We start from the raw sequence: 17,761 nt of genomic DNA on the forward strand, positions 1-17,761 counted from the left end.
GTGCGACTGCAAAGGCCCCCGACATGTCGCGATGCAAAGTGTGTATTTTGTACAAACACAAGGGAAGTACTCCTTCTACTGCTCTGTCGCCATAATGTGGAATACCCTGACACCATGTTAAAGGAGAATTCTGTCTAAATGGCTTTCTTACCTTGTTGTTAATTTGTCTCCAAAAAAGTCGTCTTGCGAGACCTCCGATTGGATTCAATACGATTCGGAAGTCTCATGAGACGAGATTTCGAACGTGAGTGAACCGTTTTTAAGTGAAAGTATCAATACTGCAATATAAAAATACTCAAAATGTACTTTAAGTACCAAAAGTAAAAGTACAAAATTTGAAAATTTTGAAAATAGCAGGTCTAAGCTTGGCTATTTTCAAATAGCCACGGTATAAAATGTTTTTTTTTTTTTTATATAATTTGTATCTGCAAAGTAACTCAAGTTTTCACATGAATGTAGTGGAGTAAAAGTACAAATTTGGATACGAGATGTAGTGGAGTAGAAGTACCGGTAAGCCTAAAAGTATTGCTATTGGAAATACTCAGGTAAAGAACAAATACTTCAGAATTGTGCTAAAGTACAAAACTTAAAGGGGAAATAGTCTGTAAGTCTGTGTGTATACAAACACCTTCCCCCTCCCCTCTATGACAGGCATCAAACAGGTAGTTGTCTTTGATGCTTTCATTGATAAGAGAGATCACTAAACAAGCTCTTGATATTTTTATTGCCCAATCAATTACCTCAGTGCACAACCCCTTTGAAGATCAAAGGGAGCAATTAAGAGTTCTAATCAGACAAAAACATCCCTCAAAGGGATGAATGTCAACATACCAGAAGAGAAGTCCGCACACAGTTCCAAAGCTCGAGCGACAATTGTTGCTGGAATGTGTATTTTTGGTTCAGATGCATACTTGATTGCTTTGCACCACAGTCTGTCTGGCCATGGTGCTGAGTGGCTGGGAGGATGTTGCCATTGTTTCTCCCTTTGCCTCTCTCTCTCTCTCTCTCTCTCTCTCTCTCTCTCTCTCTCTCTCTCTCTCTCTCTCTCTGGGGAAGTTATTCTCAGCTTCTGACTATCTTTGGGGAGATGTATTGTGCATTGAGCGTGTTTGTGTTTGCACCCGTACACATTTCTCTCTTATAAATGCCCTCTGTTGACGGCATTGTCTTTTTTTTATTTATTTGTATTTGTATTTTTATTTTATTCAAAAAGAAAGGCACAGTTCTCCCTCCTGGACAGAGAGCACGCAGTGAACATAGTCGTTAGTTTTAGTCATCATCCGCTATAGTTTTCTTTTGTTTTTCGTCAGTGAAAAAGGTAATCAACGAACATATTTCGTAATGGTTTTAGTCAACAAAATGAACACTGCTCCTCAGTGCTAGGCAGGGACGTGCAGAGAATGCAGGGGAAATTTCGAAAAGGGCTTTTTGGTGAAAATATTGAAAATAGCCGACCTAATAGCTCACAACGCATCGTGTTGTGAGCTTGGAGGTCGGCTATTTTTGGTACTTGATACCACACTAAACTCAGCATAATCAAGTGAATACTGGAGATGTGGATTACGGCATGAGAGAGGGCAGTTATTTCAACGTAAGATGCTGCATTCAAGTTCAGGAGATTTACTTTTCTCAATGGGCGGGTCTTGTATCTCCGTAGTTCAACTTTTGTTACGTTATTGTTGTTGTTTTTCCCACGTAAACTAATGCCCTATCTACTTCAACATTAGAAGAGTGTTGGGCACAAAGTGTCACTATTTTACTATTCTCAAAGTGGGGTCCAGGGGCCCCCAGGGGTCCTTAATATACATATATACAAAAAAGAAAATCTGAAGATTTTGAAGGAATGAAGCAACTCAGTCTGTTTAATATCTTCTGTCAGCAACCACCAGCAAAGCATGCATGTATGCACCATGCACACACGCACGCACGCACGCACTCACACAAACACACGCACGCACATTTCACCCCTTTCATGTAGGAATGTTGTCATGAAGAGTGTCAATGTGTACATCTGGTCCCTGTGGTTGTTTCATCATGTTCCAGACAGACCTGGACTCTCTCTCTCTCTCACACACACACACACACACACACACACACACACACACACACACACACACACACACACACACACACACACACACACACACATGCACTGACACACATGCACACACACTTATCTGAATTATAGAAGGAGTAAAAGAACCAAAATACTCAGCTATAGGGGTTAAAGGTCGCACAGCTTTGCGGGGCCTGCCTGCAGCTCAGCCAGCAAGCAGTGTGGAGGGTGAGTGATAAGATTAAAATGTTTAATATGGTATAGATATCATTTTCAGTGTTAAAAGTCAATGCCATGATGTTTTGAACAAATATCTAACGGCCGTGACGAGTTGTTGTTACTGCAGGAGAATGACGCTGAGAGATGCCAATCAGGTCATAATGGTCAGGACACTGGATAACAAAATGATATTACCAAGCCATGATATCTGGCCTTGCTACTGGGACCAACAACACGAAAACATCTGATGCCCACTGTTATGCTTAATTGTCCAATCATAATGTGACTAATGTATTTTATGCTGTACACTCACTTATATATGTAAAATCATTATGCCTTGTACTCAGAGATACTATGGGTGAAAAATGCTCTACTGTACTTGCTGTACAGTACTTTGAACTCTGACTATATTTTCAATATAACTTATCAAAAAACGCATATTCCCCGGTGTGGTCTCCCTTTATTGTGTCTTCAAATCAATATGGGATATTCATTGACTCTGACAAACTGTGGTTTTACTCTGTGGGTGGAAACGTCTTCTGGAGAAGGAATATACAAATATGGGAATTAAACCAAAAACCCATCAAATGGTCCATTCGATTGCCGGATTAGCTCCGAGGAGATATTGGGGACTCAACTTTGTTGGACTCATTTTCTTCTCCGCTGCTAGAACCAGTTACGGATTTCTACTGATTTGACGTTTATGGATTCGATACAGCTGGACAGTTTGTTTTGGAATCCCACTTCGTTCATCTCTGCTAGTAACAACCAGCCGAGGATATTATCAGACGTTTCCCCTGCAAGCAAACTAGCTTTTATTTCATCCTCCACCTACCCGACCAGCTGCAAAATGGGAAATGCACAGGGAGGCAGAAAACACCTGCCGAAATGTAAACAACCTTTTTACAAACGGAACAACACCTTTGAGTTTGAAGCGTCTCTTCAAAGCTTGGAGAATGAACTGATAACAGCTTTAATGGCATAGACAAGATAGACAATTTAAGATAGACAATGAGGAAATGAAACAGGTTGTTTCTAGGTGCCCCACAATTGCACCATTTTTGCCCATATGGAGAAAGGAATTCGGATATGATGACTCTCTCCCACATCAACATATCGATAAAATCTCACAACGGAAAAGTCTGAAGAAAGCCGAAATGGAAGTGGCCAGGCTTGGGATTCTAGCTCTGGCACAACTGCGCTGGGCGGCTGCGGAGAGTGAGAAACCTCCAGAATCGGACAGTGCCACACCAGGGGCCTTTCACAGACAGTTTCTCTCTCCCCTCATCTCTCCGCACAAGAGACTTGAGAGGCGGGCTCCATTCTCACACACTAAGTCCTAATTCACCACAATCCGGGGTTCAGACGTTTGTACCTGCTAAGTTAGAGACTAGCTATCTTTAGCCCAAGCTGCGTTTTTAATGTTTAATGTTTTAGTCTATTGTTTTGTCGCTTTTTGTTGCACGAAGGAGTAACAGAATAGAGACTGAGGTTTCCTATTCTGAAGACATAGCAGCCGTTTGGCCGCGGAGATTGCATGTCAATAGTTGGTATATTTATTAGCACGAGACTTAATTTAGATTTCATGTATACTCCAGAACGGCTGCGGTTTCAAGTTCTGAGAAAAAAATCTTTATGTTGAGTATACTCCAGAACGGCTGCGGTTTTAAGTTCTGAGAAGAAATCTTTTGTGTTGAGCCAGAACATATTCTTGTTCTGAAGAAGTCTTATCGGCCAGTGCGGTATACCCAATACGGCTGTTTCAAGCCACTTAATCACATAAGAAATAGCGTGGTTATTTTAATTGGTAGATTTCCTTTATGTTCCAGAACAGAACGTTCTGACGGAAATCTTCATGCTTTACGCTTACACGTCTTTGTTTTCGTCTCAGTCTTATCTTATTTTATTGTATTTTATTTCCGTCTCAGGCCACTCTGAGATGTTGAATACAGGAGCTTTTTATCTCAGCGCTCCCAAGAACATTTTTTTTAAGAAACATGACCATTCAAGCTAAAAAAGCCCCCTGCTCCGAGAAGCAGTGTTTTTATCGTGTAAAACCTGGACCCACACGGATGAGATGTTACAATCTAAACCCAGAACCTCTTTTTAACCCGGACCTCAAGTCATTCTGGAAGATCATCGGGGACTCCCAGTAATCAACACAACACATTCCGGAGCTGCGGAGAAATCGGACATTATTGCCACTGGATGTTCAAACCTCATTAGGAAGGAACAGAGGACGCAAACAATGTTTTCAGATGCTGAAGGGCTTGACAATGCCCCCCCCCCCCCCCCCCCCCCCAGCCGAACCTGGCTGGCCTTTCACTCACAACGCGATGGGACGCGTTGTGAGCTTGTAGATCTGCTACGTGACTTTCATGGATTACAATGTCCCGAAAAGAACAAACACTCTTTTGACCCTGGGGACGCCCCGAGATAATGGTACTATATATTTTGTTTACTTAAATATGGTTTACCAGTGAAATATCAGACACTTGTTACAGTGTCAAGGCTGTCGGAATCACGATGTTAGAATATCAGGGTGTGTTAAGGAACATAGAGTGGCAAACATCACAGAACACAACTGAGTTGTTGACATGATGGTGAATCTGTTCTAACCCACTTGCCTGGTTTGCAAAACTAGGAATTATTTACACATATGACGGTGACCTTTGGTCTTGGTTTGGTTTCTCTCTCCCCCTCTCTCTCTCTCAAAAGGGATCTCATTCGCTCTTGTTATGACTACACTCGTACTGATAACAACCAACGCTTGGGTTTATTTGAATGTTTCTATGTGATGCCCCTAACGTCTTAATAATTTTTTTTCCCATCAATGACAGGTGGGCTTGATTTTATTTTAGGGGACAGGACGGACTAATGACATGGCAGAACAGGTATAGTGGAACTAACTCCACCAACTCGCTACCAACTTGATTAACTGACTGATTATCAGTGACTGACTGACTGACTGTTTTATTTCAATTTTATTTTAACCAGTTTAATTTCATGACTGTTTATTTTATTTTAACCAGTTTTCTCCTGTCCTCCTGTTTTGTCGGGAAAAACACTATTCCCTGTAACAACTGAACGCTGACTGACTCTGTTGGGAATTGTTTTTCATTCCTTTCAGAACATATAAAAAAAACAAAAAAACAACTGATAGTCTCTATTCTCATCTGCCCCTCGCTCCCTTGCTGTAGTCAAGGCAGGTGGGATGCCTAAATTAATTTAATATGTTTAATTGTTCTTTCAAACCACATCTTAGGGACATGTACCAAAAACGTTTACTTTCACCAATATTTGCCAAAATCCATCTTTAACACATAAACTGCAGTATGGGTTAAAGAGGGAGAGAGGCTTATCAGAATCATGTCCATAATCATTATTATCAATATTATTATTATTTCTATTTTCAACCTTGCCCTGTTTTATTCGACTTTTAATTTATCTTTCTTGGTCCATAATCATTATTATCAATATTATTATTATTTCTATTTTCAACCTTGCCCTGTTTTATTCGACCTTTAATTTATCTTTCTTGGTTTATTCTGGGTAATCCCTTATCCTCTTTACTTGAGTAAAAGTACTTTGATTACTCCCCCAGCAGGCTGAGACCGTTCCAAAAACAATTTATATGGCTGGGCTCATTCAAACCTTTTCAGTCAAATTCCACAATTATTACAACCCTACTGGGCTTATACGGGATTACACATTATGGGAAAAAAAAGGAAAAAAAAAGAAAAAAGAATGACATTATGATTATGTTATGTATTTTATTATTATTATTTTACTTCTTTAAAGTCTCTCTCTCTGGGACACTTTCAGTAGAGAGGCTTTCAGCAGGCCTCGCTAACTATTGTTTTGGGAAAACCTTATCTTGTTATGGTACACCTCGTCTCAGAGGCCTTACTCTCACTCTAACTCTAATGTCTAACCATACACTCTACTTCTGTACCGTATATGATTATTGTCCTATCCACAGGGTTTACTGTACGTCTGTACACTTGACCATCTGTTTCTCATTTAACCATATTTTAACAAATTAGCCTCCAAACATCAACAAAACAATTTTTGTCACACCCAATTTTCAATGTTTGGCTGTGCCAAAACGGGAGGGAATGTGTTTGGAGAATTAATATTCAGAATTAATATTTTTTCATTTAATTTTATTTCTTTCATATTTTCATTTTCTGAATTCATATTTCATTTTCTGATTTCATATTTTCATATTTCATTTTGTTTTCATTTCATCCCATTTAAATATATTTCATTTTGTGAAGTTGATTCCAATCCTCAACAGGGTTAATCTGTTTCCCCTAACAGAACAAACTGACACAACTTGTGTCCTCTTTTGGTGATGTATCTAAACATTTCAATTTAATTTCTATATATAAATACCTTATTGCCTTACAGTATGGATTGAGTTGTCCCTGTCTTTTCCCTTGTCTTACAGATAAAAATATTTTGAGATGATAATTGAGAATGAGTTGACAGACACATACTTCACTGCATGTCTGTCCAAAGTGGAAATGTCAAAAAGGATGATTGGAAAGTCCATATGTATTTCGTGAGTATGAAACTGCATCACACACGTTTTCCCGCTGTAAAGTGTTTTCTTTCAGACCTTGACTCGGACAAAAGCCAGTAAAAGAAAAATCAGTTGTAAGGAGGAATAGACAGTTGGCTTTAAGGGGGCTCCGGTTTGACACCTCCCTATAAATGTCCCCAACCTGCAGGGACGATTAACCACTCATTACCTAAAGGTAATACGAATTATGACCGCCAAACGGCTGATCTTCGGATGCTGTCTAAATACATTTTGAATGCTTTTGTCTTTAACCTAAATTATGGTAAAGAGTCAAGTTCGTCTTGTTTTGACTAAAATCGGCCCCAAATTGTAATAACCACCCGGGAGCGTGATGTTGATGTGTTTTTATCTTGCTTGACATGGAGTATTTCAAATCAATCTTGGACACATTGAACCTTTGTAAAATACATACCGGTATACAGGTATATAATAATTAATAATTAAGACAATAAAAATCTTTTACCTCTACTTAAAAAAACCAAAGTTCAATTATGATATTCTGATTTAAATACCTTTGGAAATATACAGTTTATTGTCATACCTCCAAACAAGGTCCCCCTATGGGATAACAGCGCCATCTGGCGGTGCAACAGAGTAAAACTCATCTACTCCCGTACGAAAAATGTCATTTGTCGGAAGGGCTGTCAATCACAAACGAGGGCACCGCCCCCGAGTGTATATAAGCCAGCTGGGCTATCATGACTTCCTCTTCCGCACCTCTGCTAACCTGCAACTAGAGTGTCGCGAACTCAGCCATATAAGTATTAATTCTGTAAAGTTTAGCCTAAAGCGACGGCTAGGAAGTCGGCCACTGGCCTTTATAGAATATCTCCCGTACGTTTCTCTTCTATATTCTTCCTACAGTTCGGTGTTTTTCTTCGCTTTCGTCTTTGAGTCTTTTACTTCTTCTCTGTACGTTCTGCCACGTGTTTCCCTGCCCTAGCTTAGCTTCGCTTAGCTTCGGTTAGCTCACGATGGCGGCTCGTCGGCCCACAGTTAGCAGCCTGCTAGCCAGGGTACCGAAGAAGTGCGGCCTTCCCAGCTGCAAAGGGCTCATCGCCAATGAAGATACTCACCCGTTCTGCATTGTCTGCATGGGGGTAGGACACGCCTTGGCCTCTCTGTCCCCTCCGGCCCCGGCCACGGGGGTGAACTGTACTGACTGCCTCCAGTATGATGTTCCAGCCCTCGAGGCCCGCTGTGAGATCGCTGGCGCTGGCTACGGCCTTCACACCACGGTCTCCGCCGGATCCCTCCCAGACACCTCTCCTCGTGTGCCGGACAGCGCTGTACGCCACAGCGCTGCTTCTCGCCACGTGGTTAGGCCTCCAGCGGCCTCGCCCTCAGCTAGCTTCGGTAGCCCCGAGGCTAGCGGGTCTGCTGCCCCTGCTACCCCTGCTGTTTCTCCGACGGGCTCGACTGGCGTGCCCAAGAAGAGAACATGCAAGACCGCCCACGTTGCTCCACCGCCAGCTGCAACCTTGGCCGTCCCCTTCAAAGAATTCCACCCTCTAGTCGTCGGTGACATTCCTCTCTCCTTCTCCGTCCCCCAGCTCCGGGCCATGCGGCCACCTAGCCCCGTCTCCTGGCATGCTAGCGACGGAGACGAACCGGAGCAAGAGGACTACGACATGGATGAGGTGGACACGGAGGGTGAGTACTCGGAGGAAGACGAGTCCACGCTCCCCTCCGGCCAGGGCGGAGGCGCGGCCAGGGTGGTTCCTCCTGCCGAGGCTTCCACCTCCGCCGCGTCCTCCCCAGCCCCTTCTGCCTCTCTCCCCCCTTCCATGCCGGCTGGGGCGAGAGGGGCAGCGGCACAAGACCCAGACTCCATCCCCATGGACGAGCTCTCGGTGCTGGAACGTGCTACCATCCGTTGCGGCCTGGAGCTGCCGCTCGGAGACGCGCCACTCGGACCACGGGCTAGAGTTCCCCTCCTTGGCCAGGATGTGGAAGCCTCTCCCCCGCTACGAATGGAAAAGCTCCCACTGGTCCCAGGCTTTGCAGAGGCCCTGCATTCAACCTGGACTACACACAAGGACCCCCCCAAGCTCCCCTTCTTGGTCGACTGCCGCGACGCAGAGAAGGCGGGAATCCCCTTGTGCCCTCCCATGGACAAACTGATGGCTCAGTCCCTCGTCGGGAGCCTCAAGCCAGGTCATGAGCGGACCGGTCCTGGAGGCCGCAATCCCTTCAACTTGTCCGTGGGGAAGAAGCCTCCTGGTTTTGCCATCCCCTACGACGACAAGCAGTCTTCCAGGGTCAGGAACTCTTACAGAGCCTCCGCGCTGGCAGCCAGGACGATGAACGCCACCCAGCTGCTGCTCTCCTCCACCAGGCGCCTCCTTAGCGAGATGCGGGAGGTGCTTGACGAGACGGTGGAGGAGGTGGACAAGTCTCTGCGCATGCTGATGGACCTGAATGTCCACGCCATCGAGTGGCTTGGACACGGTATGGATTACTGCATCCAGGCGGAACGTGCCAGGTGGCTTGAAAAGGTAAAGTGTCCTGGCAGTTCCGGAGAGGAGACCGAGAAGGTCCTGCAAGACCTCCCCGGCCACCCTACCTCCCTCATGGGCGGTGGACTGGAGCTTCTCCGCCAGGAGGTGGCGGATAAGAAGATCACTCTGGAACTCCTGGAGGCCACGACGGACCCCCAGGCACCCAGAAAGGAAAAGAGGCAGGGACGAAGCAAGGCCCCTGGTCAGGCTGACAGGGGGCGCTCTTCCTCCAAGCAGGGGAAACAAAACAATCCCCCTAGGACCCCCTCTTCTTCCTCCGCGGGACCCCCTCGCACTGCAGCGGGGGCTCAGGCCCGCTCTCAATCCCGCCACCCTCCCAGGCACGGGATACCGGCTGGCACCCACAAGGCCCGTGGGAAGCCACCGCGAAAGTGACACTGGACTCAGGCGGGGTCCCCCTGATCATTCAGGGGACCCCCCCTCTCAAGCGCAAGCGAGTGAAATGTACGAACAATTTTTCTTATGCCAAGAAAATGTCATTGTCTCCTCCTCTGTGCTCTCCTCCAGTGCCTGTATTAAAAAGTGTGTTGATAAAACAATGCCTGTTTCTTTCAAACCCACCTGCTTTAGTACAGACGACCCCATTTTGCATGAATTTAGCCAGTGTAGAGAAGTCCAGGCTGGAATTTCTTTCCACTCAGAAAATATCGCTTCCTCCAGTCATGCAGACAGGTTACAAGCAGAATATTTCTCTTTGCAAAATGTTCCCAGACAAGCTAATTCCTATTCACAATGGTATGGTTTCACTAGTGTGCAATACCCCTCTGTCTCCACCGAGCGGCACTGTTATGCCGACTCTAGTTCAGGACAGGAGTTTGGTCTTAGCGTCAGGGAAGAAGCCAACACATATCACCCAGGGTCGGCCTCGTCTTCCCGTAAGGAAGCATATAAAGGCCTTAGCACAGGTTGTAAACGTAAATACAATTCCCCGAGCCGGGGATTATGTTACTTATGCGATGAACCCTGTCCCCCGGGCTCCACGCTATGTGCCGCCTGTATTTTTAACAAGCGAGGCTTCTCGGAGGTCACGTGTCCGTCTCCCACCGGATACGGAAATAAGCGTACCGGAAACGGAAACGCTCTTTCCGCCGGTGTCTCCGCGCCTTCCGGCCCGGCGTCTAGCGGATACGGAAACGTGCCCGGATACGGAACCTCTCGGTCCCGTCCTTCCTCTCCCTCCCGGTCCAGTAGTCCCGCTCAGGCGGTACAACCCCAAGGCTTCTCCGTTGCTCAGCAACACGTTAGCACAGTGTGCAGAGCAATGGAAGCGTTGCAATCCGAATCACTGGGTGTTTCGGACGGTGACACGGGGCTACAGACTACAGTTCGCGGAAATACCCTCCCTATCCAGCAAGGTTATTTACACTCGAGCCCGCGGCTTGAAAGCGGATGCCTTGAGGGAGGAGATAAGCTCACTATTGCGCAAGGGCGCTATAGTGGAGTTATCACGCGACCAGAGCCGTTTAGGCTTCTGGAGCCGTTATTTTCTGGTTCAGAAAAAAGGAGGGGGGCTGCGTCCGATTATGGACTTACGTGCTCTGAACAAGCACTTGAAAAAGTTCAAATTCAGGATGCTGACGTCAGAGTCACTGATTAAATCAGTGAGACAGGGGGATTTCCACTGTTCAGTGGATCTGAGGGACGCTTATCAGCACATCCTCATTTATCCCCCACACAGGAAGTTCCTGCGGTTCGCCTTCGAGGGGCGCCTGTACGAGTACACGGTCCTCCCTTTCGGTCTTTCCCTGAGCCCTCGGGTTTTCGTGAAAGTGACCGAGGCAGCCATTGCTCCACTGAGGCATCAGGGAGTCAGGCTGGCGAACTACATAGACGATTGGATGATTTCCGCCGCCTCCTGCTCAGAAGCGGCGCGCCATACCAATCTGGTGTTGTCACACCTGAAGGCCTTGGGTTTCAACGTCAATTTTGGCAAAAGCATGTTGTCACCCTCCCAGCAGATTTCCTTTATAGGAATATCTCTGGACTCGGCCACAATGTCCGCCCGCCTCTCCCCGGAGAGGGTGGACAGGTTTCTGACTTGTCTCAGCTCCTTCCGACTGAACCAGGTGGTCAGGTACAAGGAGTGCATGAAGTTGGCTGGGCTGATGGCATCAGCGGTGCAACTTCTGCGTCTGGGCAGGTTTCATATGAGACCTTTCCAGCGGTGGTCACTGGCGCTCAGGATTCCTTCCCTGCAAGGGTACAGGAAGGTGACAGTCAGCCAGGTCTGCATGGACGCTCTGGTCCCATGGAGGGACCAGGCGTTGTTGACGAGTGGGGTCTCCATGGGCGAGGTGGTGTCACGCAAGGTGATCACCACAGACGCCAGCCGCTCGGGGTGGGGCGCCACCCACGAGGGGCGTTCGGCCAGGGGTCTTTGGACCCCGGCCATGTTGGAGCGCCACATCAATTATCTGGAGTTAATGGCGATCTACTTGGCGCTCAAGCATTTCGAGCCATTTCTTCAGGGTTGTCATGTTCTGGTCAGGACGGACAACACGGCGGCCCTGTATTATCTCAACAAACAGGGTGGCCTCGCCTCGCGCGTGCTGGATCAGCTGGCGCGCGAGATGACCCTCTGGTGCTTGCCTCGTCTGAGGTCCATCAGAGCCTCCCATGTCCCGGGCCTTCAGAACGGCGGCGCCGATCTGTTGTCCAGGGGGGAGCCTCGTTACGAGGATTGGTCTCTCCACCCTGCGGTGGTGAGGCAGATTTTCTCCAGGTTCGGTCAACCTCGAGTCGATCTCTTTGCCTCCCAGGAGAACGCGAAGTGTCCCCTTTACTTTTCAGTGAGGGGACCTTCTCCTCTGGGGACGGACGCGTTTGCTTACGAATGGCCACAAGGTCTTCTCTACGCGTTTCCACCCCTGGAACTGATCCTTCCCACTCTGGAGAGGATCAGATGTTCCAACCAGGAGGTTCTTCTGGTGACACCATCCAGGGGAGTGTGGAGGTCTCTGATCACCCCACTGCTCTCTCGACCCCCTTGGCGGCTCCCCTTGCACAGGGATCTGCTGCGCCAGGCAGGGGACGAGATCTTCCATCCAGACCCACGGGGCCTAGACCTGTGGGTTTGGCCCGTGAGAGGGAGAACCTGCTCGCAGCAGGCTTCTCACCGACGGTTGTAGCCACTATTCAGAGTGCTAGAGCCCCCTCTACTAGGGCTGTGTATGATGGAAGGTGGAATGCCTTTTTGGACTGGTGTGAGCTAAAGGAGCCACCTGTGGTGGCTCATTTAGCTTCGGCCCAGAGGGTGTTAGATTTCCTGCAGGACCGCCTGGACCTTGGTCTGGCGTTCTCTACACTGAGGGGTTATTTAGCGGCTATTGATGCCTGCCACCTGGGGGTGGCAGGTAAAGGCCTTTCTAAAATCCCTGAGGTGGTCCAGTTCATGCATGGTGTTGACCATTTGAGACCTGTGACCAGAGCCTTGTTTCCTGTTTGGGATCTACAAGTGGTTCTTGAGGGCCTTTGCAAGGCACCCTTTGAACCGATTGGGAGGACCTCTTTGAAACATTTAAGTTTCAAAACAGCTCTTTTGCTTGCCTTGTCTACGGCTAAGCGTGTGAGCGACCTTCATGCGCTCTCTGTGAGCCCTGATTGTATGAGGTTTCTCAATAATGACTCCAAGGTTCTTCTTAAACCTCATTTGAGTTTTATTCCTAAGAACCGAGTGGTCCCGAAGGAACCTGTTGTTTTGACGGCTTTCCATCCTCCTCCGTTTGCATCGGAGGAGGATAGGCGTCTTCATTGTCTTTGTCCAGTTAGGGCCCTGAAGGCCTACTGTGACAAGACGGTGGACAGCAGGTCTACTTCTCAGCTTTTCGTGGTCATGAATGCCCGTCAGCGAAAAGCGGTGTCCAAACCCACTCTGTCGAGATGGCTTGTGGATGCGATTAGGTTGGCTTACACCCGGTCTGGGTCTGAAGTGCCGGTAGCACTTAAGGCCCACAGTACTAGGGGTGTGTCTACCTCTTGGGCTTTGTCCAAAGGTGTCTCCATTGAGGAGATTTGTGCAGCGGCGAATTGTTCTTCGCCGTCCACCTTTGCGACCTACTATCACCTGGACGTTGCGCCTTCTGCTATGGCGCATACGGTTCTGGGTGCTGCTGTCCCTCCTACTATGTAGTGGGGCGGCTCTCTCCCCTTCCTGAGACAGCATGCTACTGTTTCTAGGATACATGGGGGGGGACCCTGAGTTTTCCCTTATATTACTGCAGTTTTATAAGGCGGACCTGTGTCTGCCCTTAGTGCATAAGGCAGGCCTCGGTCTGTCAGGGTCTCTTTTCTGTCTGAACACGCCCAGGCCCTGTGGGCCTGGGTCGGATCAGTCCTGGAAGGGGTCACGTCGGTTGACAAGACCTCCTTCCGGGTGTGGTCGGTGTGCACGACAGTCTTGTCGGTTCATGGCTTCTCGGGGAGTGTATGAGTCCCATAGGGGGACCTTGTCTGGAGGTATGACAATAAACGTATAGGTTCCGGACGGAACCATGTTTATTTAATACCGGAGGACAAGGTCCCCCGAATAAAGCCCCTCGGTTCGCTAGTTGCGGGCGCAGAGGTGCGGCTTTAGAGGAAGTCATGATAGCCCAGGGGGCTTATATACACTCGGGGGCGGTGCCCTCGTTTGTGATTGACAGCCCTTCCGACAAATGACATTTTTCGTACGGGAGTAGATGAGTTTTACTCTGTTGCACCGCCAGATGGGCGGGACCTTGTCCTCCGGACCTTGTCCTCCGGTATTAAATAAACATGGTTCCGTCCGGAACCTATACGTTCTTTTGACTCTCCTCTTTAAAACTTAAAGCTATCGAAATGTTTTTGACTTAAATTGTTCAATTATTATGTTCTGTTTCACCCATGTTTTCTTCCCTTGTTGTTTATGTTCCTTTGACCCTTTAACACTTCAAATGCTATCTCACGGGGGATTGATAAGATTAAAATGTTTAATATGGTATAGATATCATTTTCAGTGTTAAAAGTCAATGCCATGATGTTTTGAACAAATATCTAACGGCCGTGACGAGTTGTTGTTACTGCAGGAGAATGACGCTGAGAGATGCCAATCAGGTCATAATGGTCAGGACACTGGATAACAAAATGATATTACCAAGCCATGATATCTGGCCTTGCTACTGGGACCAACAACACGAAAACATCTGATGCCCACTGTTATGCTTAATTGTCCAATCATAATGTGACTAATGTATTTTATGCTGTACACTCACTTATATATGTAAAATCATTATGCCTTGTACTCAGAGATACTATGGGTGAAAAATGCTCTACTGTACTTGCTGTACAGTACTTTGAACTCTGACTATATTTTCAATATAACTTATCAAAAAACGCATATTCCCCGGTGTGGTCTCCCTTTATTGTGTCTTCAAATCAATATGGGATATTCATTGACTCTGACAAACTGTGGTTTTACTCTGTGGGTGGAAACGTCTTCTGGAGAAGGAATATACAAATATGGGAATTAAACCAAAAACCCATCAGTGAGCGCCCCCTGGTGGCTCAGTGGGTGCAGCTCAGCCTACATGTGTGAAAGGAGTATAGTCCAAAAAGTGACTTATTAATTTTCTATCAATTAATTACACACCCCATGAAGCCTTGAACCCATGGATTAGTATTATTATTTATTTTATCTTTTATTTTTTTAGTTTTGTTTTGGTCACATTCCTTAGCCAATTTTTTACAGGCGTCCTTAACATGTATTGAAAGGGAAACCAAAGTCAAACTAGGTAGGAGGTAGCAGCAAAGTTAAAATCGTATGGCTTCTAGGATCAGTGGGATAAAACTTGAGAAATCTGAGCATTCAAAAAAGTTATAAGTAAAAACAAGGTACTTTATTGCATTGCATAAGAGTTACAAAAGAGAGGGAAGGGGAGGGGTATAGAGGAGAAGGGGCCTGTGGGTGTTAATGGTGACACCCACAGGCAAATCACAGCACTTTTTGAGCCTAATTATTCAGAAAACCCCAGACTACACAGAAAATCCACTGAATATTAAAAAGATCTAGAAGCTCACAGTGTAGATCGGCTATTTTCACTACTTCTTAATTATTGTTTTTAGAAATATAAATGTATATTTATTAGATGTGTTTGTTTGTTTGTTTGTCTGTTTGTTTGAAAATGTATAAAGTAATTTTTGTTGGGGGGAGGGGAACATCTTTTAAAATATTTATTTTAATAGGAATAGGAAATATGAAAAGAAAATGGGACAAGCGCATGCCTCCGTGTGTGCGCGTGCTTCATATTGTCTCGGCTCACTAATACACGCAGCTTGATAGCTTTTTATTTCTCCATCTCCGCACTCCAGAATGGCTTCTACAACAAGGCCAAGGTCAACGTGTTGGACGCTAATAAATGGAACTATTTCTGTCCCCTGCCCTCACCAGTCACCAGCCTCCCTTAAAGTTCCTTGTGGTGTGCGTCAACGAATGAACCAATGCCTCCTGGACACGCTTGATTAAACCCATTCATTTTGGACACGGTGACACAAGATTTCCATTCAAATTGTTTTAATGCTAATGCGTAGCAGTGGCTGTGAGCGAATGGAGAGAGAGAGAGAGAGAGAGAGAGAGAGAGAGAGAGAGAGAGAGAGAGAGAGAGAGAGAGAGAGGTAGTGATTACTCTGTCATGGTCTTAAACACTTATAATATTAACCAAATCTAATGGATTCTCATCAACAGTCAATTAAACGTATTTGTCGTTGTCTGGATAAACTACTTAGGCCGGATAACAAGGATGTGCTTCAATTATAGGCTACCAGTGGTTCTCAAAGTGGGGTCCGGGGACCCCCCGAGGGCCTTGAGGGAGTTCCAGGGGGTCCCCAGCTAAATGGACCAAATGGACCCTATGGGTCTGTAACTCAGAGAGAGTACATTTAGGTACACACTCAGAGTTAAATTAACATTGATTTTACAACATATTTGGCTCCCAGAGATGGAAATGCCATTAAATTGGGGTCTGTAGCCTAATGTATGTCAAACTGGGGGTCCTTGAAATCAAACATGTTGGGAATCACTGCTATAGGGCCATAACAATCTTTTGTTATGGGGGTTCCTGGCGTATGTTTTCACATGGTGGGTCTGCGGGCTAATAAGTGTCAATTTGGGGGTCCTTGAACCACTGAATTACATGCACAGCAAGATCCTGAATTGTTCATTTAACTCTGAGAGTGTATAAAATGCAAATGGTTAAGCGTCTTGGTGCCACTGCTGCCCAATGCTGAAGACACCAGGCCTAAATGGCAGGGGCCACACATGGAGAAGTTAGATTGAATTCATGTATTTGCGTAATGCTCTTGCGAACAAAGGTCACAACGTGCTTCACAGAGCGAGGTAAAAGAGTGGCATGATAACCATAAGAGATTAAACGGCAACATAATATGCTCAGATAAAACAGTATGAAACAAAAAAAGAATGGCATGCAGAGAAATAAACACAGTCAGATAAAAAGATAATTGAAGTGAGCGGTGCCCATATATGGGCATGCCCGTACCCGGTTATGCAGTACCCGTTGTCAGAGCACCTGTTGTGGAGATCGGTATCTGTCTGCACGTGTTTCTTTTATGCCCATATATGGAGATCCCTGATCGTACCCGATCCAACCATTGACCATCAGTATAACCCATATATGAGCAAATATTGACGGCGGTTCTGGGCAACTGGATGTCCATATGCCTATATGTATATTGTCACTGTTGGCAGAAACCTTGTATCTCCACGTTTCAAATTTGTATGTTTTCCATAAAGTAAGTTGTGTGCCTGTAGATCGTCTATTTTAACTATTTTAAAACCCTTGATGATTACCAAACAAACGGTTTTGGACATACAGGGTTTCCACCCAACAACGACGATATAGAGTTATAGGTCAGATCAAGCGCCTATCCGGACGACTCGACACTGGACACAGCACTCCCTCCAGTCCTCACAGTGTCGGAGTGCCCGTTACGAACAACCAAGATCTCCATACAATATATGCCTAATTGCCTATATATGGGCGCAACGTTCCGATCGTAACATGCCCATATTAGGGATCGATTATGATCGATTATTGAATAAAAGAACAACAATTATAATGCATTAAATTAGTTGAGGAATGTGAATTTCTGTGTTTGTGTCCCATATACTGTAAAAAAAGAAATATGGACAAAGGGAATCATATTGTTTTTTACAGATCCATTTGACAGAGGAAATCCATTTAAAGACCAGCGATCGAAAACATTTTTTATTATGGAAATGTTCACTATGGTAATTAAACACTAGGCGCTGATGTCACCTACGCCCTCCTGCATTTTGCTATTTACCCACCTGCAACCGCCTAACGTGGAGAAAATGAGCCATCATTCTGACACCACCATATGGGA

Source organism: Nannobrachium achirus, assembly GCF_963921795.1.
Source record: "Nannobrachium achirus genome assembly, chromosome: 17".
NCBI classification, from domain to species: Eukaryota; Metazoa; Chordata; class Actinopteri; order Myctophiformes; family Myctophidae; genus Nannobrachium; species Nannobrachium achirus.